Source organism: Diplotaxodon limnothrissa, unplaced genomic scaffold, assembly GCF_057381915.1.
Source record: "Diplotaxodon limnothrissa isolate DT_005_m unplaced genomic scaffold, D_limnothrissa_male_GT1.1 unmapped_scaffold_1, whole genome shotgun sequence".
In the NCBI taxonomy this organism is placed as follows: domain Eukaryota; kingdom Metazoa; phylum Chordata; class Actinopteri; order Cichliformes; family Cichlidae; genus Diplotaxodon; species Diplotaxodon limnothrissa.
The window spans coordinates 1,873,873-1,898,319 of NW_028188555.1; the positions used below are offsets into that span (position 1 = coordinate 1,873,873).

At 45.5% G+C, this 24,447-nt stretch overlaps 34 non-coding genes across 34 annotated transcripts; 17 read left to right on the forward strand and 17 right to left on the reverse strand.

Moving 5' to 3' along the window:
• Nucleotides 1–469: 469 nt before the first annotated feature.
• Nucleotides 470–588, reverse strand: LOC146607047 (5S ribosomal RNA). Its single transcript, XR_014905341.1, has one exon. It is a non-coding gene; the product is annotated as a 5S ribosomal RNA (ribosomal RNA).
• A 357-nt stretch (nucleotides 589–945) lies between these two features.
• Nucleotides 946–1,064, forward strand: LOC146607048 (5S ribosomal RNA). Its single transcript, XR_014905308.1, has one exon. It is a non-coding gene; the product is annotated as a 5S ribosomal RNA (ribosomal RNA).
• An 854-nt stretch (nucleotides 1,065–1,918) lies between these two features.
• LOC146607049 (5S ribosomal RNA) lies at nucleotides 1,919–2,037 on the reverse strand. The gene has a single exon (XR_014905342.1). It is a non-coding gene; the product is annotated as a 5S ribosomal RNA (ribosomal RNA).
• Nucleotides 2,038–2,394: 357 nt separating this feature from the next.
• Nucleotides 2,395–2,513, forward strand: LOC146607050 (5S ribosomal RNA). Its single transcript, XR_014905309.1, has one exon. It is a non-coding gene; the product is annotated as a 5S ribosomal RNA (ribosomal RNA).
• Nucleotides 2,514–3,367: 854 nt separating this feature from the next.
• On the reverse strand, nucleotides 3,368–3,486 carry LOC146607051 (5S ribosomal RNA). The gene has a single exon (XR_014905343.1). It is a non-coding gene; the product is annotated as a 5S ribosomal RNA (ribosomal RNA).
• Nucleotides 3,487–3,843: 357 nt separating this feature from the next.
• Nucleotides 3,844–3,962, forward strand: LOC146607052 (5S ribosomal RNA). Its single transcript, XR_014905310.1, has one exon. It is a non-coding gene; the product is annotated as a 5S ribosomal RNA (ribosomal RNA).
• Nucleotides 3,963–4,816: 854 nt separating this feature from the next.
• Nucleotides 4,817–4,935, reverse strand: LOC146607053 (5S ribosomal RNA). The gene has a single exon (XR_014905344.1). It is a non-coding gene; the product is annotated as a 5S ribosomal RNA (ribosomal RNA).
• A 357-nt stretch (nucleotides 4,936–5,292) lies between these two features.
• Nucleotides 5,293–5,411, forward strand: LOC146607054 (5S ribosomal RNA). The gene has a single exon (XR_014905311.1). It is a non-coding gene; the product is annotated as a 5S ribosomal RNA (ribosomal RNA).
• An 854-nt stretch (nucleotides 5,412–6,265) lies between these two features.
• Nucleotides 6,266–6,384, reverse strand: LOC146607055 (5S ribosomal RNA). Its single transcript, XR_014905346.1, has one exon. It is a non-coding gene; the product is annotated as a 5S ribosomal RNA (ribosomal RNA).
• A 357-nt stretch (nucleotides 6,385–6,741) lies between these two features.
• On the forward strand, nucleotides 6,742–6,860 carry LOC146607056 (5S ribosomal RNA). Its single transcript, XR_014905312.1, has one exon. It is a non-coding gene; the product is annotated as a 5S ribosomal RNA (ribosomal RNA).
• Nucleotides 6,861–7,714: 854 nt separating this feature from the next.
• LOC146607057 (5S ribosomal RNA) lies at nucleotides 7,715–7,833 on the reverse strand. The gene has a single exon (XR_014905347.1). It is a non-coding gene; the product is annotated as a 5S ribosomal RNA (ribosomal RNA).
• Nucleotides 7,834–8,190: 357 nt separating this feature from the next.
• LOC146607058 (5S ribosomal RNA) lies at nucleotides 8,191–8,309 on the forward strand. The gene has a single exon (XR_014905313.1). It is a non-coding gene; the product is annotated as a 5S ribosomal RNA (ribosomal RNA).
• Nucleotides 8,310–9,163: 854 nt separating this feature from the next.
• On the reverse strand, nucleotides 9,164–9,282 carry LOC146607059 (5S ribosomal RNA). The gene has a single exon (XR_014905348.1). It is a non-coding gene; the product is annotated as a 5S ribosomal RNA (ribosomal RNA).
• Nucleotides 9,283–9,639: 357 nt separating this feature from the next.
• On the forward strand, nucleotides 9,640–9,758 carry LOC146607060 (5S ribosomal RNA). The gene has a single exon (XR_014905314.1). It is a non-coding gene; the product is annotated as a 5S ribosomal RNA (ribosomal RNA).
• Nucleotides 9,759–10,612: 854 nt separating this feature from the next.
• Nucleotides 10,613–10,731, reverse strand: LOC146607061 (5S ribosomal RNA). The gene has a single exon (XR_014905349.1). It is a non-coding gene; the product is annotated as a 5S ribosomal RNA (ribosomal RNA).
• A 357-nt stretch (nucleotides 10,732–11,088) lies between these two features.
• Nucleotides 11,089–11,207, forward strand: LOC146607062 (5S ribosomal RNA). The gene has a single exon (XR_014905315.1). It is a non-coding gene; the product is annotated as a 5S ribosomal RNA (ribosomal RNA).
• Nucleotides 11,208–12,061: 854 nt separating this feature from the next.
• Nucleotides 12,062–12,180, reverse strand: LOC146607063 (5S ribosomal RNA). The gene has a single exon (XR_014905350.1). It is a non-coding gene; the product is annotated as a 5S ribosomal RNA (ribosomal RNA).
• A 357-nt stretch (nucleotides 12,181–12,537) lies between these two features.
• Nucleotides 12,538–12,656, forward strand: LOC146607064 (5S ribosomal RNA). The gene has a single exon (XR_014905316.1). It is a non-coding gene; the product is annotated as a 5S ribosomal RNA (ribosomal RNA).
• An 854-nt stretch (nucleotides 12,657–13,510) lies between these two features.
• Nucleotides 13,511–13,629, reverse strand: LOC146607065 (5S ribosomal RNA). The gene has a single exon (XR_014905351.1). It is a non-coding gene; the product is annotated as a 5S ribosomal RNA (ribosomal RNA).
• Nucleotides 13,630–13,986: 357 nt separating this feature from the next.
• LOC146607066 (5S ribosomal RNA) lies at nucleotides 13,987–14,105 on the forward strand. Its single transcript, XR_014905317.1, has one exon. It is a non-coding gene; the product is annotated as a 5S ribosomal RNA (ribosomal RNA).
• An 854-nt stretch (nucleotides 14,106–14,959) lies between these two features.
• On the reverse strand, nucleotides 14,960–15,078 carry LOC146607067 (5S ribosomal RNA). The gene has a single exon (XR_014905371.1). It is a non-coding gene; the product is annotated as a 5S ribosomal RNA (ribosomal RNA).
• A 357-nt stretch (nucleotides 15,079–15,435) lies between these two features.
• On the forward strand, nucleotides 15,436–15,554 carry LOC146607068 (5S ribosomal RNA). Its single transcript, XR_014905319.1, has one exon. It is a non-coding gene; the product is annotated as a 5S ribosomal RNA (ribosomal RNA).
• Nucleotides 15,555–16,408: 854 nt separating this feature from the next.
• Nucleotides 16,409–16,527, reverse strand: LOC146607069 (5S ribosomal RNA). Its single transcript, XR_014905352.1, has one exon. It is a non-coding gene; the product is annotated as a 5S ribosomal RNA (ribosomal RNA).
• A 357-nt stretch (nucleotides 16,528–16,884) lies between these two features.
• Nucleotides 16,885–17,003, forward strand: LOC146607070 (5S ribosomal RNA). The gene has a single exon (XR_014905320.1). It is a non-coding gene; the product is annotated as a 5S ribosomal RNA (ribosomal RNA).
• Nucleotides 17,004–17,857: 854 nt separating this feature from the next.
• Nucleotides 17,858–17,976, reverse strand: LOC146607071 (5S ribosomal RNA). Its single transcript, XR_014905372.1, has one exon. It is a non-coding gene; the product is annotated as a 5S ribosomal RNA (ribosomal RNA).
• A 355-nt stretch (nucleotides 17,977–18,331) lies between these two features.
• LOC146607072 (5S ribosomal RNA) lies at nucleotides 18,332–18,450 on the forward strand. The gene has a single exon (XR_014905321.1). It is a non-coding gene; the product is annotated as a 5S ribosomal RNA (ribosomal RNA).
• An 854-nt stretch (nucleotides 18,451–19,304) lies between these two features.
• Nucleotides 19,305–19,423, reverse strand: LOC146607073 (5S ribosomal RNA). Its single transcript, XR_014905353.1, has one exon. It is a non-coding gene; the product is annotated as a 5S ribosomal RNA (ribosomal RNA).
• A 357-nt stretch (nucleotides 19,424–19,780) lies between these two features.
• LOC146607074 (5S ribosomal RNA) lies at nucleotides 19,781–19,899 on the forward strand. Its single transcript, XR_014905322.1, has one exon. It is a non-coding gene; the product is annotated as a 5S ribosomal RNA (ribosomal RNA).
• An 854-nt stretch (nucleotides 19,900–20,753) lies between these two features.
• Nucleotides 20,754–20,872, reverse strand: LOC146607075 (5S ribosomal RNA). The gene has a single exon (XR_014905280.1). It is a non-coding gene; the product is annotated as a 5S ribosomal RNA (ribosomal RNA).
• Nucleotides 20,873–21,229: 357 nt separating this feature from the next.
• Nucleotides 21,230–21,348, forward strand: LOC146607076 (5S ribosomal RNA). Its single transcript, XR_014905323.1, has one exon. It is a non-coding gene; the product is annotated as a 5S ribosomal RNA (ribosomal RNA).
• An 854-nt stretch (nucleotides 21,349–22,202) lies between these two features.
• LOC146607077 (5S ribosomal RNA) lies at nucleotides 22,203–22,321 on the reverse strand. Its single transcript, XR_014905354.1, has one exon. It is a non-coding gene; the product is annotated as a 5S ribosomal RNA (ribosomal RNA).
• Nucleotides 22,322–22,678: 357 nt separating this feature from the next.
• LOC146607078 (5S ribosomal RNA) lies at nucleotides 22,679–22,797 on the forward strand. Its single transcript, XR_014905324.1, has one exon. It is a non-coding gene; the product is annotated as a 5S ribosomal RNA (ribosomal RNA).
• An 854-nt stretch (nucleotides 22,798–23,651) lies between these two features.
• On the reverse strand, nucleotides 23,652–23,770 carry LOC146607079 (5S ribosomal RNA). Its single transcript, XR_014905355.1, has one exon. It is a non-coding gene; the product is annotated as a 5S ribosomal RNA (ribosomal RNA).
• A 357-nt stretch (nucleotides 23,771–24,127) lies between these two features.
• LOC146607080 (5S ribosomal RNA) lies at nucleotides 24,128–24,246 on the forward strand. The gene has a single exon (XR_014905325.1). It is a non-coding gene; the product is annotated as a 5S ribosomal RNA (ribosomal RNA).
• The last annotated feature ends 201 nt before the right edge of the window (nucleotides 24,247–24,447 follow it).

The following is a 24,447-nucleotide window of genomic DNA, read 5'->3' on the forward strand; positions in this document are numbered from 1 at the left end:
GGCCATACCAGCCTGTTCTCATCTGATCTCTGAAGCTAAGCAGGGGCGGTCCTGCATAGTCGCGTCACCTTCACCTTGCTCCATGTTAGAAACTCCATGATATCGTGTTCCCTGCTCAGGGTAGCACACTGATGCGCATTTATTCAGTATTCTTCGGGGCCGCAGTCGGCAGCCAATAAGAGTTAAAACTGGTTGCACAAGAGTGTCAGGTTGACACTGTGCCCGCTGCACGCTACAAGGTTAACGAGTTCCTCACTATTGAGCCCAGACGGACTAGCCGTAGACATTCTCTACATTTACAGAATAAATAAGTTCGTGTATTTCCTAAATATTTCGTTCCTGCTGTTCTTTTGTTTTGTTTTGCACAAAAGGGAAATGCAATCAGGAGCGTTGTCATGAAGCTTTTCCTCAAGCTGCCTCCACTGAGTGAGCAGCGGCGCCCTCTGCAGTTTGTGTGTGGGAGTGCAAAAGCTTACAGCACCTGGTATTCCCAGGCGGTCTCCCATCCAAGTACTGACCAGGCCCGACCCTGCTTAGCTTCCGAGATCAGACGAGATCGGGCGTGTTCAGGGTGGTATGGCCGTAAGCGAGGGAAACCGGCTATAAAAGACCTTTTATACTTGGCAAATGTCACGCACTTTAAAATATAGGATTGTACTAAGCTTCACATGTTACAGCGAAAACATGCAAACCTTTGTTGTGAACTGCAGCTTCAACACTGAGCTGCAAAAATGCTTTTCCCGCGGTAACGTCACCATAATAACACATGTTACTTTCTCACAGCACAGTGTTAAAGTGACAGAGAGCACACAGTGTGTTAGGACCATTTGGAAGTCCAACATTTTTGTGCTTTGGACAATTCAACTTATATACAGGACATAAAAACCTAAGCATGACTGCGTCATCACAGCATGTATAAAGAGGCTGTTTGTGAAGCAGCCCCTCGCTTACGGCCACACCACCCTGAACGCGCCCGATCTCGTCTGATCTCGGAAGCCAAGCTGGGTCGGGCCTGGTCAGTACTTGGATGGGAGACTGCCTGGGAATACCAGGTGCCGTAAGCTTTTGCATTTCAACACACAAATGACAGTTTCAATAGTGAAACGGATCTGAGGCACTCTTTAAGCTCATTTTCCAATAGGATGGTTAGTGAGTCTTGCGCAAAGAGCTCTTCCACTCATGTAGTAATGTCAAATTCTTCAAGCGTTACATCAATATCACTGTACATGCACAGAGCACCTGTAGATGTTTTTGTGCAAACACTCACAATTGTTTATGACGTGAATATTGCTGCATTAAGTATGCATTATAACTGTGCTGTCATGGGCAGCTATTAAAAATAAAAGTAGAAACTAATCAATATGCTTCACTCTAAATTGTTTTTTAAATCCCAATAAATGGGTTACAGTATCTACATGAACCCCGTTGTCGAGGAAGCCTCTCACTTACGGCCATACCAGCCTGTTCTCATCTGATCTCTGAAGCTAAGCAGGGGCGGTCCTGCATAGTCGCGTCACCTTCACCTTGCTCCATGTTAGAAACTCCATGATATCGTGTTCCCTGCTCAGGGTAGCACACTGATGCGCATTTATTCAGTATTCTTCGGGGCCGCAGTCGGCAGCCAATAAGAGTTAAAACTGGTTGCACAAGAGTGTCAGGTTGACACTGTGCCCGCTGCACGCTACAAGGTTAACGAGTTCCTCACTATTGAGCCCAGACGGACTAGCCGTAGACATTCTCTACATTTACAGAATAAATAAGTTCGTGTATTTCCTAAATATTTCGTTCCTGCTGTTCTTTTGTTTTGTTTTGCACAAAAGGGAAATGCAATCAGGAGCGTTGTCATGAAGCTTTTCCTCAAGCTGCCTCCACTGAGTGAGCAGCGGCGCCCTCTGCAGTTTGTGTGTGGGAGTGCAAAAGCTTACAGCACCTGGTATTCCCAGGCGGTCTCCCATCCAAGTACTGACCAGGCCCGACCCTGCTTAGCTTCCGAGATCAGACGAGATCGGGCGTGTTCAGGGTGGTATGGCCGTAAGCGAGGGAAACCGGCTATAAAAGACCTTTTATACTTGGCAAATGTCACGCACTTTAAAATATAGGATTGTACTAAGCTTCACATGTTACAGCGAAAACATGCAAACCTTTGTTGTGAACTGCAGCTTCAACACTGAGCTGCAAAAATGCTTTTCCCGCGGTAACGTCACCATAATAACACATGTTACTTTCTCACAGCACAGTGTTAAAGTGACAGAGAGCACACAGTGTGTTAGGACCATTTGGAAGTCCAACATTTTTGTGCTTTGGACAATTCAACTTATATACAGGACATAAAAACCTAAGCATGACTGCGTCATCACAGCATGTATAAAGAGGCTGTTTGTGAAGCAGCCCCTCGCTTACGGCCACACCACCCTGAACGCGCCCGATCTCGTCTGATCTCGGAAGCCAAGCTGGGTCGGGCCTGGTCAGTACTTGGATGGGAGACTGCCTGGGAATACCAGGTGCCGTAAGCTTTTGCATTTCAACACACAAATGACAGTTTCAATAGTGAAACGGATCTGAGGCACTCTTTAAGCTCATTTTCCAATAGGATGGTTAGTGAGTCTTGCGCAAAGAGCTCTTCCACTCATGTAGTAATGTCAAATTCTTCAAGCGTTACATCAATATCACTGTACATGCACAGAGCACCTGTAGATGTTTTTGTGCAAACACTCACAATTGTTTATGACGTGAATATTGCTGCATTAAGTATGCATTATAACTGTGCTGTCATGGGCAGCTATTAAAAATAAAAGTAGAAACTAATCAATATGCTTCACTCTAAATTGTTTTTTAAATCCCAATAAATGGGTTACAGTATCTACATGAACCCCGTTGTCGAGGAAGCCTCTCACTTACGGCCATACCAGCCTGTTCTCATCTGATCTCTGAAGCTAAGCAGGGGCGGTCCTGCATAGTCGCGTCACCTTCACCTTGCTCCATGTTAGAAACTCCATGATATCGTGTTCCCTGCTCAGGGTAGCACACTGATGCGCATTTATTCAGTATTCTTCGGGGCCGCAGTCGGCAGCCAATAAGAGTTAAAACTGGTTGCACAAGAGTGTCAGGTTGACACTGTGCCCGCTGCACGCTACAAGGTTAACGAGTTCCTCACTATTGAGCCCAGACGGACTAGCCGTAGACATTCTCTACATTTACAGAATAAATAAGTTCGTGTATTTCCTAAATATTTCGTTCCTGCTGTTCTTTTGTTTTGTTTTGCACAAAAGGGAAATGCAATCAGGAGCGTTGTCATGAAGCTTTTCCTCAAGCTGCCTCCACTGAGTGAGCAGCGGCGCCCTCTGCAGTTTGTGTGTGGGAGTGCAAAAGCTTACAGCACCTGGTATTCCCAGGCGGTCTCCCATCCAAGTACTGACCAGGCCCGACCCTGCTTAGCTTCCGAGATCAGACGAGATCGGGCGTGTTCAGGGTGGTATGGCCGTAAGCGAGGGAAACCGGCTATAAAAGACCTTTTATACTTGGCAAATGTCACGCACTTTAAAATATAGGATTGTACTAAGCTTCACATGTTACAGCGAAAACATGCAAACCTTTGTTGTGAACTGCAGCTTCAACACTGAGCTGCAAAAATGCTTTTCCCGCGGTAACGTCACCATAATAACACATGTTACTTTCTCACAGCACAGTGTTAAAGTGACAGAGAGCACACAGTGTGTTAGGACCATTTGGAAGTCCAACATTTTTGTGCTTTGGACAATTCAACTTATATACAGGACATAAAAACCTAAGCATGACTGCGTCATCACAGCATGTATAAAGAGGCTGTTTGTGAAGCAGCCCCTCGCTTACGGCCACACCACCCTGAACGCGCCCGATCTCGTCTGATCTCGGAAGCCAAGCTGGGTCGGGCCTGGTCAGTACTTGGATGGGAGACTGCCTGGGAATACCAGGTGCCGTAAGCTTTTGCATTTCAACACACAAATGACAGTTTCAATAGTGAAACGGATCTGAGGCACTCTTTAAGCTCATTTTCCAATAGGATGGTTAGTGAGTCTTGCGCAAAGAGCTCTTCCACTCATGTAGTAATGTCAAATTCTTCAAGCGTTACATCAATATCACTGTACATGCACAGAGCACCTGTAGATGTTTTTGTGCAAACACTCACAATTGTTTATGACGTGAATATTGCTGCATTAAGTATGCATTATAACTGTGCTGTCATGGGCAGCTATTAAAAATAAAAGTAGAAACTAATCAATATGCTTCACTCTAAATTGTTTTTTAAATCCCAATAAATGGGTTACAGTATCTACATGAACCCCGTTGTCGAGGAAGCCTCTCACTTACGGCCATACCAGCCTGTTCTCATCTGATCTCTGAAGCTAAGCAGGGGCGGTCCTGCATAGTCGCGTCACCTTCACCTTGCTCCATGTTAGAAACTCCATGATATCGTGTTCCCTGCTCAGGGTAGCACACTGATGCGCATTTATTCAGTATTCTTCGGGGCCGCAGTCGGCAGCCAATAAGAGTTAAAACTGGTTGCACAAGAGTGTCAGGTTGACACTGTGCCCGCTGCACGCTACAAGGTTAACGAGTTCCTCACTATTGAGCCCAGACGGACTAGCCGTAGACATTCTCTACATTTACAGAATAAATAAGTTCGTGTATTTCCTAAATATTTCGTTCCTGCTGTTCTTTTGTTTTGTTTTGCACAAAAGGGAAATGCAATCAGGAGCGTTGTCATGAAGCTTTTCCTCAAGCTGCCTCCACTGAGTGAGCAGCGGCGCCCTCTGCAGTTTGTGTGTGGGAGTGCAAAAGCTTACAGCACCTGGTATTCCCAGGCGGTCTCCCATCCAAGTACTGACCAGGCCCGACCCTGCTTAGCTTCCGAGATCAGACGAGATCGGGCGTGTTCAGGGTGGTATGGCCGTAAGCGAGGGAAACCGGCTATAAAAGACCTTTTATACTTGGCAAATGTCACGCACTTTAAAATATAGGATTGTACTAAGCTTCACATGTTACAGCGAAAACATGCAAACCTTTGTTGTGAACTGCAGCTTCAACACTGAGCTGCAAAAATGCTTTTCCCGCGGTAACGTCACCATAATAACACATGTTACTTTCTCACAGCACAGTGTTAAAGTGACAGAGAGCACACAGTGTGTTAGGACCATTTGGAAGTCCAACATTTTTGTGCTTTGGACAATTCAACTTATATACAGGACATAAAAACCTAAGCATGACTGCGTCATCACAGCATGTATAAAGAGGCTGTTTGTGAAGCAGCCCCTCGCTTACGGCCACACCACCCTGAACGCGCCCGATCTCGTCTGATCTCGGAAGCCAAGCTGGGTCGGGCCTGGTCAGTACTTGGATGGGAGACTGCCTGGGAATACCAGGTGCCGTAAGCTTTTGCATTTCAACACACAAATGACAGTTTCAATAGTGAAACGGATCTGAGGCACTCTTTAAGCTCATTTTCCAATAGGATGGTTAGTGAGTCTTGCGCAAAGAGCTCTTCCACTCATGTAGTAATGTCAAATTCTTCAAGCGTTACATCAATATCACTGTACATGCACAGAGCACCTGTAGATGTTTTTGTGCAAACACTCACAATTGTTTATGACGTGAATATTGCTGCATTAAGTATGCATTATAACTGTGCTGTCATGGGCAGCTATTAAAAATAAAAGTAGAAACTAATCAATATGCTTCACTCTAAATTGTTTTTTAAATCCCAATAAATGGGTTACAGTATCTACATGAACCCCGTTGTCGAGGAAGCCTCTCACTTACGGCCATACCAGCCTGTTCTCATCTGATCTCTGAAGCTAAGCAGGGGCGGTCCTGCATAGTCGCGTCACCTTCACCTTGCTCCATGTTAGAAACTCCATGATATCGTGTTCCCTGCTCAGGGTAGCACACTGATGCGCATTTATTCAGTATTCTTCGGGGCCGCAGTCGGCAGCCAATAAGAGTTAAAACTGGTTGCACAAGAGTGTCAGGTTGACACTGTGCCCGCTGCACGCTACAAGGTTAACGAGTTCCTCACTATTGAGCCCAGACGGACTAGCCGTAGACATTCTCTACATTTACAGAATAAATAAGTTCGTGTATTTCCTAAATATTTCGTTCCTGCTGTTCTTTTGTTTTGTTTTGCACAAAAGGGAAATGCAATCAGGAGCGTTGTCATGAAGCTTTTCCTCAAGCTGCCTCCACTGAGTGAGCAGCGGCGCCCTCTGCAGTTTGTGTGTGGGAGTGCAAAAGCTTACAGCACCTGGTATTCCCAGGCGGTCTCCCATCCAAGTACTGACCAGGCCCGACCCTGCTTAGCTTCCGAGATCAGACGAGATCGGGCGTGTTCAGGGTGGTATGGCCGTAAGCGAGGGAAACCGGCTATAAAAGACCTTTTATACTTGGCAAATGTCACGCACTTTAAAATATAGGATTGTACTAAGCTTCACATGTTACAGCGAAAACATGCAAACCTTTGTTGTGAACTGCAGCTTCAACACTGAGCTGCAAAAATGCTTTTCCCGCGGTAACGTCACCATAATAACACATGTTACTTTCTCACAGCACAGTGTTAAAGTGACAGAGAGCACACAGTGTGTTAGGACCATTTGGAAGTCCAACATTTTTGTGCTTTGGACAATTCAACTTATATACAGGACATAAAAACCTAAGCATGACTGCGTCATCACAGCATGTATAAAGAGGCTGTTTGTGAAGCAGCCCCTCGCTTACGGCCACACCACCCTGAACGCGCCCGATCTCGTCTGATCTCGGAAGCCAAGCTGGGTCGGGCCTGGTCAGTACTTGGATGGGAGACTGCCTGGGAATACCAGGTGCCGTAAGCTTTTGCATTTCAACACACAAATGACAGTTTCAATAGTGAAACGGATCTGAGGCACTCTTTAAGCTCATTTTCCAATAGGATGGTTAGTGAGTCTTGCGCAAAGAGCTCTTCCACTCATGTAGTAATGTCAAATTCTTCAAGCGTTACATCAATATCACTGTACATGCACAGAGCACCTGTAGATGTTTTTGTGCAAACACTCACAATTGTTTATGACGTGAATATTGCTGCATTAAGTATGCATTATAACTGTGCTGTCATGGGCAGCTATTAAAAATAAAAGTAGAAACTAATCAATATGCTTCACTCTAAATTGTTTTTTAAATCCCAATAAATGGGTTACAGTATCTACATGAACCCCGTTGTCGAGGAAGCCTCTCACTTACGGCCATACCAGCCTGTTCTCATCTGATCTCTGAAGCTAAGCAGGGGCGGTCCTGCATAGTCGCGTCACCTTCACCTTGCTCCATGTTAGAAACTCCATGATATCGTGTTCCCTGCTCAGGGTAGCACACTGATGCGCATTTATTCAGTATTCTTCGGGGCCGCAGTCGGCAGCCAATAAGAGTTAAAACTGGTTGCACAAGAGTGTCAGGTTGACACTGTGCCCGCTGCACGCTACAAGGTTAACGAGTTCCTCACTATTGAGCCCAGACGGACTAGCCGTAGACATTCTCTACATTTACAGAATAAATAAGTTCGTGTATTTCCTAAATATTTCGTTCCTGCTGTTCTTTTGTTTTGTTTTGCACAAAAGGGAAATGCAATCAGGAGCGTTGTCATGAAGCTTTTCCTCAAGCTGCCTCCACTGAGTGAGCAGCGGCGCCCTCTGCAGTTTGTGTGTGGGAGTGCAAAAGCTTACAGCACCTGGTATTCCCAGGCGGTCTCCCATCCAAGTACTGACCAGGCCCGACCCTGCTTAGCTTCCGAGATCAGACGAGATCGGGCGTGTTCAGGGTGGTATGGCCGTAAGCGAGGGAAACCGGCTATAAAAGACCTTTTATACTTGGCAAATGTCACGCACTTTAAAATATAGGATTGTACTAAGCTTCACATGTTACAGCGAAAACATGCAAACCTTTGTTGTGAACTGCAGCTTCAACACTGAGCTGCAAAAATGCTTTTCCCGCGGTAACGTCACCATAATAACACATGTTACTTTCTCACAGCACAGTGTTAAAGTGACAGAGAGCACACAGTGTGTTAGGACCATTTGGAAGTCCAACATTTTTGTGCTTTGGACAATTCAACTTATATACAGGACATAAAAACCTAAGCATGACTGCGTCATCACAGCATGTATAAAGAGGCTGTTTGTGAAGCAGCCCCTCGCTTACGGCCACACCACCCTGAACGCGCCCGATCTCGTCTGATCTCGGAAGCCAAGCTGGGTCGGGCCTGGTCAGTACTTGGATGGGAGACTGCCTGGGAATACCAGGTGCCGTAAGCTTTTGCATTTCAACACACAAATGACAGTTTCAATAGTGAAACGGATCTGAGGCACTCTTTAAGCTCATTTTCCAATAGGATGGTTAGTGAGTCTTGCGCAAAGAGCTCTTCCACTCATGTAGTAATGTCAAATTCTTCAAGCGTTACATCAATATCACTGTACATGCACAGAGCACCTGTAGATGTTTTTGTGCAAACACTCACAATTGTTTATGACGTGAATATTGCTGCATTAAGTATGCATTATAACTGTGCTGTCATGGGCAGCTATTAAAAATAAAAGTAGAAACTAATCAATATGCTTCACTCTAAATTGTTTTTTAAATCCCAATAAATGGGTTACAGTATCTACATGAACCCCGTTGTCGAGGAAGCCTCTCACTTACGGCCATACCAGCCTGTTCTCATCTGATCTCTGAAGCTAAGCAGGGGCGGTCCTGCATAGTCGCGTCACCTTCACCTTGCTCCATGTTAGAAACTCCATGATATCGTGTTCCCTGCTCAGGGTAGCACACTGATGCGCATTTATTCAGTATTCTTCGGGGCCGCAGTCGGCAGCCAATAAGAGTTAAAACTGGTTGCACAAGAGTGTCAGGTTGACACTGTGCCCGCTGCACGCTACAAGGTTAACGAGTTCCTCACTATTGAGCCCAGACGGACTAGCCGTAGACATTCTCTACATTTACAGAATAAATAAGTTCGTGTATTTCCTAAATATTTCGTTCCTGCTGTTCTTTTGTTTTGTTTTGCACAAAAGGGAAATGCAATCAGGAGCGTTGTCATGAAGCTTTTCCTCAAGCTGCCTCCACTGAGTGAGCAGCGGCGCCCTCTGCAGTTTGTGTGTGGGAGTGCAAAAGCTTACAGCACCTGGTATTCCCAGGCGGTCTCCCATCCAAGTACTGACCAGGCCCGACCCTGCTTAGCTTCCGAGATCAGACGAGATCGGGCGTGTTCAGGGTGGTATGGCCGTAAGCGAGGGAAACCGGCTATAAAAGACCTTTTATACTTGGCAAATGTCACGCACTTTAAAATATAGGATTGTACTAAGCTTCACATGTTACAGCGAAAACATGCAAACCTTTGTTGTGAACTGCAGCTTCAACACTGAGCTGCAAAAATGCTTTTCCCGCGGTAACGTCACCATAATAACACATGTTACTTTCTCACAGCACAGTGTTAAAGTGACAGAGAGCACACAGTGTGTTAGGACCATTTGGAAGTCCAACATTTTTGTGCTTTGGACAATTCAACTTATATACAGGACATAAAAACCTAAGCATGACTGCGTCATCACAGCATGTATAAAGAGGCTGTTTGTGAAGCAGCCCCTCGCTTACGGCCACACCACCCTGAACGCGCCCGATCTCGTCTGATCTCGGAAGCCAAGCTGGGTCGGGCCTGGTCAGTACTTGGATGGGAGACTGCCTGGGAATACCAGGTGCCGTAAGCTTTTGCATTTCAACACACAAATGACAGTTTCAATAGTGAAACGGATCTGAGGCACTCTTTAAGCTCATTTTCCAATAGGATGGTTAGTGAGTCTTGCGCAAAGAGCTCTTCCACTCATGTAGTAATGTCAAATTCTTCAAGCGTTACATCAATATCACTGTACATGCACAGAGCACCTGTAGATGTTTTTGTGCAAACACTCACAATTGTTTATGACGTGAATATTGCTGCATTAAGTATGCATTATAACTGTGCTGTCATGGGCAGCTATTAAAAATAAAAGTAGAAACTAATCAATATGCTTCACTCTAAATTGTTTTTTAAATCCCAATAAATGGGTTACAGTATCTACATGAACCCCGTTGTCGAGGAAGCCTCTCACTTACGGCCATACCAGCCTGTTCTCATCTGATCTCTGAAGCTAAGCAGGGGCGGTCCTGCATAGTCGCGTCACCTTCACCTTGCTCCATGTTAGAAACTCCATGATATCGTGTTCCCTGCTCAGGGTAGCACACTGATGCGCATTTATTCAGTATTCTTCGGGGCCGCAGTCGGCAGCCAATAAGAGTTAAAACTGGTTGCACAAGAGTGTCAGGTTGACACTGTGCCCGCTGCACGCTACAAGGTTAACGAGTTCCTCACTATTGAGCCCAGACGGACTAGCCGTAGACATTCTCTACATTTACAGAATAAATAAGTTCGTGTATTTCCTAAATATTTCGTTCCTGCTGTTCTTTTGTTTTGTTTTGCACAAAAGGGAAATGCAATCAGGAGCGTTGTCATGAAGCTTTTCCTCAAGCTGCCTCCACTGAGTGAGCAGCGGCGCCCTCTGCAGTTTGTGTGTGGGAGTGCAAAAGCTTACAGCACCTGGTATTCCCAGGCGGTCTCCCATCCAAGTACTGACCAGGCCCGACCCTGCTTAGCTTCCGAGATCAGACGAGATCGGGCGTGTTCAGGGTGGTATGGCCGTAAGCGAGGGAAACCGGCTATAAAAGACCTTTTATACTTGGCAAATGTCACGCACTTTAAAATATAGGATTGTACTAAGCTTCACATGTTACAGCGAAAACATGCAAACCTTTGTTGTGAACTGCAGCTTCAACACTGAGCTGCAAAAATGCTTTTCCCGCGGTAACGTCACCATAATAACACATGTTACTTTCTCACAGCACAGTGTTAAAGTGACAGAGAGCACACAGTGTGTTAGGACCATTTGGAAGTCCAACATTTTTGTGCTTTGGACAATTCAACTTATATACAGGACATAAAAACCTAAGCATGACTGCGTCATCACAGCATGTATAAAGAGGCTGTTTGTGAAGCAGCCCCTCGCTTACGGCCACACCACCCTGAACGCGCCCGATCTCGTCTGATCTCGGAAGCCAAGCTGGGTCGGGCCTGGTCAGTACTTGGATGGGAGACTGCCTGGGAATACCAGGTGCCGTAAGCTTTTGCATTTCAACACACAAATGACAGTTTCAATAGTGAAACGGATCTGAGGCACTCTTTAAGCTCATTTTCCAATAGGATGGTTAGTGAGTCTTGCGCAAAGAGCTCTTCCACTCATGTAGTAATGTCAAATTCTTCAAGCGTTACATCAATATCACTGTACATGCACAGAGCACCTGTAGATGTTTTTGTGCAAACACTCACAATTGTTTATGACGTGAATATTGCTGCATTAAGTATGCATTATAACTGTGCTGTCATGGGCAGCTATTAAAAATAAAAGTAGAAACTAATCAATATGCTTCACTCTAAATTGTTTTTTAAATCCCAATAAATGGGTTACAGTATCTACATGAACCCCGTTGTCGAGGAAGCCTCTCACTTACGGCCATACCAGCCTGTTCTCATCTGATCTCTGAAGCTAAGCAGGGGCGGTCCTGCATAGTCGCGTCACCTTCACCTTGCTCCATGTTAGAAACTCCATGATATCGTGTTCCCTGCTCAGGGTAGCACACTGATGCGCATTTATTCAGTATTCTTCGGGGCCGCAGTCGGCAGCCAATAAGAGTTAAAACTGGTTGCACAAGAGTGTCAGGTTGACACTGTGCCCGCTGCACGCTACAAGGTTAACGAGTTCCTCACTATTGAGCCCAGACGGACTAGCCGTAGACATTCTCTACATTTACAGAATAAATAAGTTCGTGTATTTCCTAAATATTTCGTTCCTGCTGTTCTTTTGTTTTGTTTTGCACAAAAGGGAAATGCAATCAGGAGCGTTGTCATGAAGCTTTTCCTCAAGCTGCCTCCACTGAGTGAGCAGCGGCGCCCTCTGCAGTTTGTGTGTGGGAGTGCAAAAGCTTACAGCACCTGGTATTCCCAGGCGGTCTCCCATCCAAGTACTGACCAGGCCCGACCCTGCTTAGCTTCCGAGATCAGACGAGATCGGGCGTGTTCAGGGTGGTATGGCCGTAAGCGAGGGAAACCGGCTATAAAAGACCTTTTATACTTGGCAAATGTCACGCACTTTAAAATATAGGATTGTACTAAGCTTCACATGTTACAGCGAAAACATGCAAACCTTTGTTGTGAACTGCAGCTTCAACACTGAGCTGCAAAAATGCTTTTCCCGCGGTAACGTCACCATAATAACACATGTTACTTTCTCACAGCACAGTGTTAAAGTGACAGAGAGCACACAGTGTGTTAGGACCATTTGGAAGTCCAACATTTTTGTGCTTTGGACAATTCAACTTATATACAGGACATAAAAACCTAAGCATGACTGCGTCATCACAGCATGTATAAAGAGGCTGTTTGTGAAGCAGCCCCTCGCTTACGGCCACACCACCCTGAACGCGCCCGATCTCGTCTGATCTCGGAAGCCAAGCTGGGTCGGGCCTGGTCAGTACTTGGATGGGAGACTGCCTGGGAATACCAGGTGCCGTAAGCTTTTGCATTTCAACACACAAATGACAGTTTCAATAGTGAAACGGATCTGAGGCACTCTTTAAGCTCATTTTCCAATAGGATGGTTAGTGAGTCTTGCGCAAAGAGCTCTTCCACTCATGTAGTAATGTCAAATTCTTCAAGCGTTACATCAGTATCACTGTACATGCACAGAGCACCTGTAGATGTTTTTGTGCAAACACTCACAATTGTTTATGACGTGAATATTGCTGCATTAAGTATGCATTATAACTGTGCTGTCATGGGCAGCTATTAAAAATAAAAGTAGAAACTAATCAATATGCTTCACTCTAAATTGTTTTTTAAATCCCAATAAATGGGTTACAGTATCTACATGAACCCCGTTGTCGAGGAAGCCTCTCACTTACGGCCATACCAGCCTGTTCTCATCTGATCTCTGAAGGTAACCAGGGGCGGTCCTGCATAGTCGCGTCACCTTCACCTTGCTCCATGTTAGAAACTCCATGATATCGTGTTCCCTGCTCAGGGTAGCACACTGATGCGCATTTATTCAGTATTCTTCGGGGCCGCAGTCGGCAGCCAATAAGAGTTAAAACTGGTTGCACAAGAGTGTCAGGTTGACACTGTGCCCGCTGCACGCTACAAGGTTAACGAGTTCCTCACTATTGAGCCCAGACGGACTAGCCGTAGACATTCTCTACATTTACAGAATAAATAAGTTCGTGTATTTCCTAAATATTTCGTTCCTGCTGTTCTTTTGTTTTGTTTTGCACAAAAGGGAAATGCAATCAGGAGCGTTGTCATGAAGCTTTTCCTCAAGCTGCCTCCACTGAGTGAGCAGCGGCGCCCTCTGCAGTTTGTGTGTGGGAGTGCAAAAGCTTACAGCACCTGGTATTCCCAGGCGGTCTCCCATCCAAGTACTGACCAGGCCCGACCCTGCTTAGCTTCCGAGATCAGACGAGATCGGGCGTGTTCAGGGTGGTATGGCCGTAAGCGAGGGAAACCGGCTATAAAAGACCTTTTATACTTGGCAAATGTCACGCACTTTAAAATATAGGATTGTACTAAGCTTCACATGTTACAGCGAAAACATGCAAACCTTTGTTGTGAACTGCAGCTTCAACACTGAGCTGCAAAAATGCTTTTCCCGCGGTAACGTCACCATAATAACACATGTTACTTTCTCACAGCACAGTGTTAAAGTGACAGAGAGCACACAGTGTGTTAGGACCATTTGGAAGTCCAACATTTTTGTGCTTTGGACAATTCAACTTATATACAGGACATAAAAACCTAAGCATGACTGCGTCATCACAGCATGTATAAAGAGGCTGTTTGTGAAGCAGCCCCTCGCTTACGGCCACACCACCCTGAACGCGCCCGATCTCGTCTGATCTCGGAAGCCAAGCTGGGTCGGGCCTGGTCAGTACTTGGATGGGAGACTGCCTGGGAATACCAGGTGCCGTAAGCTTTTGCATTTCAACACACAAATGACAGTTTCAATAGTGAAACGGATCTGAGGCACTCTTTAAGCTCATTTTCCAATAGGATGGTTAGTGAGTCTTGCGCAAAGAGCTCTTCCACTCATGTAGTAATGTCAAATTCTTCAAGCGTTACATCAATATCACTGTACATGCACAGAGCACCTGTAGATGTTTTTGTGCAAACACTCACAATTGTTTATGACGTGAATATTGCTGCATTAAGTATGCATTATAACTGTGCTGTCATGGGCAGCTATTAAAAATAAAAGTAGAAACTAATCAATATGCTTCACTCTAAATTGTTTTTTAAATCCCAATAAATGGGTTACAGTATCTACATGAACCCCGTTGTCGAGGAAGCCTCTCACTTACGGCCATACCAGCCTGTTCTCATCTGATCTCTGAAGCTAAGCAGGGGCGGTCCTGCATAGTCGCGTCACCTTCACCTTGCTCCATGTTAGAAACTCCATGATATCGTGTTCCCTGCTCAGGGTAGCACACTGATGCGCATTTATTCAGTATTCTTCGGGGCCGCAGTCGGCAGCCAATAAGAGTTAAAACTGGTTGCACAAGAGTGTCAGGTTGACACTGTGCCCGCTGCACGCTACAAGGTTAACGAGTTCCTCACTATTGAGCCCAGACGGACTAGCCGTAGACATTCTCTACATTTACAGAATAAATAAGTTCGTGTATTTCCTAAATATTTCGTTCCTGCTGTTCTTTTGTTTTGTTTTGCACAAAAGGGAAATGCAATCAGGAGCGTTGTCATGAAGCTTTTCCTCAAGCTGCCTCCACTGAGTGAGCAGCGGCGCCCTCTGCAGTTTGTGTGTGGGAGTGCAAAAGCTTACAGCACCTGGTATTCCCAGGCGGTCTCCCATCCAAGTACTGACCAGGCCCGACCCTGCTTAGCTTCCGAGATCAGACGAGATCGGGCGTGTTCAGGGTGGTGTGGCCGTAAGCGAGGGAAACCGGCTATAAAAGACCTTTTATACTTGGCAAATGTCACGCACTTTAAAATATAGGATTGTACTAAGCTTCACATGTTACAGCGAAAACATGCAAACCTTTGTTGTGAACTGCAGCTTCAACACTGAGCTGCAAAAATGCTTTTCCCGCGGTAACGTCACCATAATAACACATGTTACTTTCTCACAGCACAGTGTTAAAGTGACAGAGAGCACACAGTGTGTTAGGACCATTTGGAAGTCCAACATTTTTGTGCTTTGGACAATTCAACTTATATACAGGACATAAAAACCTAAGCATGACTGCGTCATCACAGCATGTATAAAGAGGCTGTTTGTGAAGCAGTCCCTCGCTTACGGCCACACCACCCTGAACGCGCCCGATCTCGTCTGATCTCGGAAGCCAAGCTGGGTCGGGCCTGGTCAGTACTTGGATGGGAGACTGCCTGGGAATACCAGGTGCCGTAAGCTTTTGCATTTCAACACACAAATGACAGTTTCAATAGTGAAACGGATCTGAGGCACTCTTTAAGCTCATTTTCCAATAGGATGGTTAGTGAGTCTTGCGCAAAGAGCTCTTCCACTCATGTAGTAATGTCAAATTCTTCAAGCGTTACATCAGTATCACTGTACATGCACAGAGCACCTGTAGATGTTTTTGTGCAAACACTCACAATTGTTTATGACGTGAATATTGCTGCATTAAGTATGCATTATAACTGTGCTGTCATGGGCAGCTATTAAAAATAAAAGTAGAAACTAATCAATATGCTTCACTCTAAATTGTTTTTTAAATCCCAATAAATGGGTTACAGTATCTACATGAACCCCGTTGTCGAGGAAGCCTCTCACTTACGGCCATACCAGCCTGTTCTCATCTGATCTCTGAAGGTAACCAGGGGCGGTCCTGCATAGTCGCGTCACCTTCACCTTGCTCCATGTTAGAAACTCCATGATATCGTGTTCCCTGCTCAGGGTAGCACACTGATGCGCATTTATTCAGTATTCTTCGGGGCCGCAGTCGGCAGCCAATAAGAGTTAAAACTGGTTGCACAAGAGTGTCAGGTTGACACTGTGCCCGCTGCACGCTACAAGGTTAACGAGTTCCTCACTATTGAGCCCAGACGGACTAGCCGTAGACATTCTCTACATTTACAGAATAAATAAGTTCGTGTATTTCCTAAATATTTCGTTCCTGCTGTTCTTTTGTTTTGTTTTGCACAAAAGGGAAATGCAATCAGGAGCGTTGTCATGAAGCTTTTCCTCAAGCTGCCTCCACTGAGTGAGCAGCGGCGCCCTCTGCAGTTTGTGTGTGGGAGTGCAAAAGCTTACAGCACCTGGTATTCCCAGGCGGTCTCCCATCCAAGTACTGACCAGGCCCGACCCTGCTTAGCTTCCGAGATCAGACGAGATCGGGCGTGTTCAGGGTGGTATGGCCGTAAGCGAGGGAAACCGGCTATAAAAGACCTTTTATACTTGGCAAATGTCACGCACTTTAAAATATAGGATTGTACTAAGCTTCACATGTTACAGCGAAAACATGCAAACCTTTGTTGTGAACTGCAGCTTCAACACTGAGCTGCAAAAATGCTTTTCCCGCGGTAACGTCACCATAATAACACATGTTACTTTCTCACAGCACAGTGTTAAAGTGACAGAGAGCACACAGTGTGTTAGGACCATTTGGAAGTCCAACATTTTTGTGCTTTGGACAATTCAACTTATATACAGGACATAAAAACCTAAGCATGACTGCGTCATCACAGCATGTATAAAGAGGCTGTTTGTGAAGCAGCCCCTCGCTTACGGCCACACCACCCTGAACGCGCCCGATCTCGTCTGATCTCGGAAGCCAAGCTGGGTCGGGCCTGGTCAGTACTTGGATGGGAGACTGCCTGGGAATACCAGGTGCCGTAAGCTTTTGCATTTCAACACACAAATGACAGTTTCAATAGTGAAACGGATCTGAGGCACTCTTTAAGCTCATTTTCCAATAGGATGGTTAGTGAGTCTTGCGCAAAGAGCTCTTCCACTCATGTAGTAATGTCAAATTCTTCAAGCGTTACATCAATATCACTGTACATGCACAGAGCACCTGTAGATGTTTTTGTGCAAACACTCACAATTGTTTATGACGTGAATATTGCTGCATTAAGTATGCATTATAACTGTGCTGTCATGGGCAGCTATTAAAAATAAAAGTAGAAACTAATCAATATGCTTCACTCTAAATTGTTTTTTAAATCCCAATAAATGGGTTACAGTATCTACATGAACCCCGTTGTCGAGGAAGCCTCTCACTTACGGCCATACCAGCCTGTTCTCATCTGATCTCTGAAGCTAAGCAGGGGCGGTCCTGCATAGTCGCGTCACCTTCACCTTGCTCCATGTTAGAAACTCCATGATATCGTGTTCCCTGCTCAGGGTAGCACACTGATGCGCATTTATTCAGTATTCTTCGGGGCCGCAGTCGGCAGCCAATAAGAGTTAAAACTGGTTGCACAAGAGTGTCAGGTTGACACTGTGCCCGCTGCACGCTACAAGGTTAACGAGTTCCTCACTATTGAGCCCAGACGGACTAGCCGTAGACATTCTCTACATTTACAGAATAAATAAGTTCGTGTATTTCCTAAATATTTCGTTCCTGCTGTTCTTTTGTTTTGTTTTGCACAAAAGGGAAATGCAATCAGGAGCGTTGTCATGAAGCTTTTCCTCAAGCTGCCTCCACTGAGTGAGCAGCGGCGCCCTCTGCAGTTTGTGTGTGGGAGTGCAAAAGCTTACAGCACCTGGTATTCCCAGGCGGTCTCCCATCCAAGTACTGACCAGGCCCGACCCTGCTTAGCTTCCGAGATCAGACGAGATCGGGCGTGTTCAGGGTGGTGTGGCCGTAAGCGAGGGAAACCGGCTATAAAAGACCTTTTATACTTGGCAAATGTCACGCACTTTAAAATATAGGATTGTACTAAGCTTCACATGTTACAGCGAAAACATGCAAACCTTTGTTGTGAACTGCAGCTTCAACACTGAGCTGCAAAAATGCTTTTCCCGCGGTAACGTCACCATAATAACACGTTACTTTCTCACAGCACAGTGTTAAAGTGACAGAGAGCACACAGTGTGTTAGGACCATTTGGAAGTCCAACATTTTTGTGCTTTGGACAATTCAACTTATATACAGGACATAAAAACCTAAGCATGACTGCGTCATCACAGCATGTATAAAGAGGCTGTTTGTGAAGCAGTCCCTCGCTTACGGCCACACCACCCTGAACGCGCCCGATCTCGTCTGATCTCGGAAGCCAAGCTGGGTCGGGCCTGGTCAGTACTTGGATGGGAGACTGCCTGGGAATACCAGGTGCCGTAAGCTTTTGCATTTCAACACACAAATGACAGTTTCAATAGTGAAACGGATCTGAGGCACTCTTTAAGCTCATTTTCCAATAGGATGGTTAGTGAGTCTTGCGCAAAGAGCTCTTCCACTCATGTAGTAATGTCAAATTCTTCAAGCGTTACATCAGTATCACTGTACATGCACAGAGCACCTGTAGATGTTTTTGTGCAAACACTCACAATTGTTTATGACGTGAATATTGCTGCATTAAGTATGCATTATAACTGTGCTGTCATGGGCAGCTATTAAAAATAAAAGTAGAAACTAATCAATATGCTTCACTCTAAATTGTTTTTTAAATCCCAATAAATGGGTTACAGTATCTACATGAACCCCGTTGTCGAGGAAGCCTCTCACTTACGGCCATACCAGCCTGTTCTCATCTGATCTCTGAAGGTAACCAGGGGCGGTCCTGCATAGTCGCGTCACCTTCACCTTGCTCCATGTTAGAAACTCCATGATATCGTGTTCCCTGCTCAGGGTAGCACACTGATGCGCATTTATTCAGTATTCTTCGGGGCCGCAGTCGGCAGCCAATAAGAGTTAAAACTGGTTGCACAAGAGTGTCAGGTTGACACTGTGCCCGCTGCACGCTACAAGGTTAACGAGTTCCTCACTATTGAGCCCAGACGGACTAGCCGTAGACATTCTCTACATTTACAGAATAAATAAGTTCGTGTATTTCCTAAATATTTCGTTCCTGCTGTTCTTTTGTTTTGTTTTGCACAAAAGGGAAATGCAATCAGGAGCGTTGTCATGAAGCTTTTCCTCAAGCTGCCTCCACTGAGTGAGCAGCGGCGCCCTCTGCAGTTTGTGTGTGGGAGTGCAAAAGCTTACAGCACCTGGTATTCCCAGGCGGTCTCCCATCCAAGTACTGACCAGGCCCGACCCTGCTTAGCTTCCGAGATCAGACGAGATCGGGCGTGTTCAGGGTGGTATGGCCGTAAGCGAGGGAAACCGGCTATAAAAGACCTTTTATACTTGGCAAATGTCACGCACTTTAAAATATAGGATTGTACTAAGCTTCACATGTTACAGCGAAAACATGCAAACCTTTGTTGTGAACTGCAGCTTCAACACTGAGCTGCAAAAATGCTTTTCCCGCGGTAACGTCACCATAATAACACATGTTACTTTCTCACAGCACAGTGTTAAAGTGACAGAGAGCACACAGTGTGTTAGGACCATTTGGAAGTCCAACATTTTTGTGCTTTGGACAATTCAACTTATATACAGGACATAAAAACCTAAGCATGACTGCGTCATCACAGCATGTATAAAGAGGCTGTTTGTGAAGCAGCCCCTCGCTTACGGCCACACCACCCTGAACGCGCCCGATCTCGTCTGATCTCGGAAGCCAAGCTGGGTCGGGCCTGGTCAGTACTTGGATGGGAGACTGCCTGGGAATACCAGGTGCCGTAAGCTTTTGCATTTCAACACACAAATGACAGTTTCAATAGTGAAACGGATCTGAGGCACTCTTTAAGCTCATTTTCCAATAGGATGGTTAGTGAGTCTTGCGCAAAGAGCTCTTCCACTCATGTAGTAATGTCAAATTCTTCAAGCGTTACATCAATATCACTGTACATGCACAGAGCACCTGTAGATGTTTTTGTGCAAACACTCACAATTGTTTATGACGTGAATATTGCTGCATTAAGTATGCATTATAACTGTGCTGTCATGGGCAGCTATTAAAAATAAAAGTAGAAACTAATCAATATGCTTCACTCTAAATTGTTTTTTAAATCCCAATAAATGGGTTACAGTATCTACATGAACCCCGTTGTCGAGGAAGCCTCTCACTTACGGCCATACCAGCCTGTTCTCATCTGATCTCTGAAGCTAAGCAGGGGCGGTCCTGCATAGTCGCGTCACCTTCACCTTGCTCCATGTTAGAAACTCCATGATATCGTGTTCCCTGCTCAGGGTAGCACACTGATGCGCATTTATTCAGTATTCTTCGGGGCCGCAGTCGGCAGCCAATAAGAGTTAAAACTGGTTGCACAAGAGTGTCAGGTTGACACTGTGCCCGCTGCACGCTACAAGGTTAACGAGTTCCTCACTATTGAGCCCAGACGGACTAGCCGTAGACATTCTCTACATTTACAGAATAAATAAGTTCGTGTATTTCCTAAATATTTCGTTCCTGCTGTTCTTTTGTTTTGTTTTGCACAAAAGGGAAATGCAATCAGGAGCGTTGTCATGAAGCTTTTCCTCAAGCTGCCTCCACTGAGTGAGCAGCGGCGCCCTCTGCAGTTTGTGTGTGGGAGTGCAAAAGCTTACAGCACCTGGTATTCCCAGGCGGTCTCCCATCCAAGTACTGACCAGGCCCGACCCTGCTTAGCTTCCGAGATCAGACGAGATCGGGCGTGTTCAGGGTGGTGTGGCCGTAAGCGAGGGAAACCGGCTATAAAAGACCTTTTATACTTGGCAAATGTCACGCACTTTAAAATATAGGATTGTACTAAGCTTCACATGTTACAGCGAAAACATGCAAACCTTTGTTGTGAACTGCAGCTTCAACACTGAGCTGCAAAAATGCTTTTCCCGCGGTAACGTCACCATAATAACACATGTTACTTTCTCACAGCACAGTGTTAAAGTGACAGAGAGCACACAGTGTGTTAGGACCATTTGGAAGTCCAACATTTTTGTGCTTTGGACAATTCAACTTATATACAGGACATAAAAACCTAAGCATGACTGCGTCATCACAGCATGTATAAAGAGGCTGTTTGTGAAGCAGCCCCTCGCTTACGGCCACACCACCCTGAACGCGCCCGATCTCGTCTGATCTCGGAAGCCAAGCTGGGTCGGGCCTGGTCAGTACTTGGATGGGAGACTGCCTGGGAATACCAGGTGCCGTAAGCTTTTGCATTTCAACACACAAATGACAGTTTCAATAGTGAAACGGATCTGAGGCACTCTTTAAGCTCATTTTCCAATAGGATGGTTAGTGAGTCTTGCGCAAAGAGCTCTTCCACTCATGTAGTAATGTCAAATTCTTCAAGCGTTACATCAGTATCACTGTACATGCACAGAGCACCTGTAGATGTTTTTGTGCAAACACTCACAATTGTTTATGACGTGAATATTGCTGCATTAAGTATGCATTATAACTGTGCTGTCATGGGCAGCTATTAAAAATAAAAGTAGAAACTAATCAATATGCTTCACTCTAAATTGTTTTTTAAATCCCAATAAATGGGTTACAGTATCTACATGAACCCCGTTGTCGAGGAAGCCTCTCACTTACGGCCATACCAGCCTGTTCTCATCTGATCTCTGAAGCTAAGCAGGGGCGGTCCTGCATAGTCGCGTCACCTTCACCTTGCTCCATGTTAGAAACTCCATGATATCGTGTTCCCTGCTCAGGGTAGCACACTGATGCGCATTTATTCAGTATTCTTCGGGGCCGCAGTCGGCAGCCAATAAGAGTTAAAACTGGTTGCACAAGAGTGTCAGGTTGACACTGTGCCCGCTGCACGCTACAAGGTTAACGAGTTCCTCACTATTGAGCCCAGACGGACTAGCCGTAGACATTCTCTACATTTACAGAATAAATAAGTTCGTGTATTTCCTAAATATTTCGTTCCTGCTGTTCTTTTGTTTTGTTTTGCACAAAAGGGAAATGCAATCAGGAGCGTTGTCATGAAGCTTTTCCTCAAGCTGCCTCCACTGAGTGAGCAGCGGCGCCCTCTGCAGTTTGTGTGTGGGAGTGCAAAAGCTTACAGCACCTGGTATTCCCAGGCGGTCTCCCATCCAAGTACTGACCAGGCCCGACCCTGCTTAGCTTCCGAGATCAGACGAGATCGGGCGTGTTCAGGGTGGTATGGCCGTAAGCGAGGGAAACCGGCTATAAAAGACCTTTTATACTTGGCAAATGTCACGCACTTTAAAATATAGGATTGTACTAAGCTTCACATGTTACAGCGAAAACATGCAAACCTTTGTTGTGAACTGCAGCTTCAACACTGAGCTGCAAAAATGCTTTTCCCGCGGTAACGTCACCATAATAACACATGTTACTTTCTCACAGCACAGTGTTAAAGTGACAGAGAGCACACAGTGTGTTAGGACCATTTGGAAGTCCAACATTTTTGTGCTTTGGACAATTCAACTTATATACAGGACATAAAAACCTAAGCATGACTGCGTCATCACAGCATGTATAAAGAGGCTGTTTGTGAAGCAGCCCCTCGCTTACGGCCACACCACCCTGAACGCGCCCGATCTCGTCTGATCTCGGAAGCCAAGCTGGGTCGGGCCTGGTCAGTACTTGGATGGGAGACTGCCTGGGAATACCAGGTGCCGTAAGCTTTTGCATTTCAACACACAAATGACAGTTTCAATAGTGAAACGGATCTGAGGCACTCTTTAAGCTCATTTTCCAATAGGATGGTTAGTGAGTCTTGCGCAAAGAGCTCTTCCACTCATGTAGTAATGTCAAATTCTTCAAGCGTTACATCAGTATCACTGTACATGCACAGAGCACCTGTAGATGTTTTTGTGCAAACACTCACAATTGTTTATGACGTGAATATTGCTGCATTAAGTATGCATTATAACTGTGCTGTCATGGGCAGCTATTAAAAATAAAAGTAGAAACTAATCAATATGCTTCACTCTAAATTGTTTTTTAAATCCCAATAAATGGGTTACAGTATCTACATGAACCCCGTTGTCGAGGAAGCCTCTCACTTACGGCCATACCAGCCTGTTCTCATCTGATCTCTGAAGCTAAGCAGGGGCGGTCCTGCATAGTCGCGTCACCTTCACCTTGCTCCATGTTAGAAACTCCATGATATCGTGTTCCCTGCTCAGGGTAGCACACTGATGCGCATTTATTCAGTATTCTTCGGGGCCGCAGTCGGCAGCCAATAAGAGTTAAAACTGGTTGCACAAGAGTGTCAGGTTGACACTGTGCCCGCTGCACGCTACAAGGTTAACGAGTTCCTCACTATTGAGCCCAGACGGACTAGCCGTAGACATTCTCTACATTTACAGAATAAATAAGTTCGTGTATTTCCTAAATATTTCGTTCCTGCTGTTCTTTTGTTTTGTTTTGCACAAAAGGGAAATGCAATCAGGAGCGTTGTCATGAAGCTTTTCCTCAAGCTGCCTCCACTGAGTGAGCAGCGGCGCCCTCTGCAGTTTGTGTGTGGGAGTGCAAAAGCTTACAGCACCTGGTATTCCCAGGCGGTCTCCCATCCAAGTACTGACCAGGCCCGACCCTGCTTAGCTTCCGAGATCAGACGAGATCGGGCGTGTTCAGGGTGGTATGGCCGTAAGCGAGGGAAACCGGCTATAAAAGACCTTTTATACTTGGCAAATGTCACGCACTTTAAAATATAGGATTGTACTAAGCTTCACATGTTACAGCGAAAACATGCAAACCTTTGTTGTGAACTGCAGCTTCAACACTGAGCTGCAAAAATGCTTTTCCCGCGGTAACGTCACCATAATAACACATGTTACTTTCTCACAGCACAGTGTTAAAGTGACAGAGAGCACACAGTGTGTTAGGACCATTTGGAAGTCCAACATTTTTGTGCTTTGGACAATTCAACTTATATACAGGACATAAAAACCTAAGCATGACTGCGTCATCACAGCATGTATAAAGAGGCTGTTTGTGAAGCAGTCCCTCGCTTACGGCCACACCACCCTGAACGCGCCCGATCTCGTCTGATCTCGGAAGCCAAGCTGGGTCGGGCCTGGTCAGTACTTGGATGGGAGACTGCCTGGGAATACCAGGTGCCGTAAGCTTTTGCATTTCAACACACAAATGACAGTTTCAATAGTGAAACGGATCTGAGGCACTCTTTAAGCTCATTTTCCAATAGGATGGTTAGTGAGTCTTGCGCAAAGAGCTCTTCCACTCATGTAGTAATGTCAAATTCTTCAAGCGTTACATCAATATCACTGTACATGCACAGAGCACCTGTAGATGTTTTTGTGCAAACACTC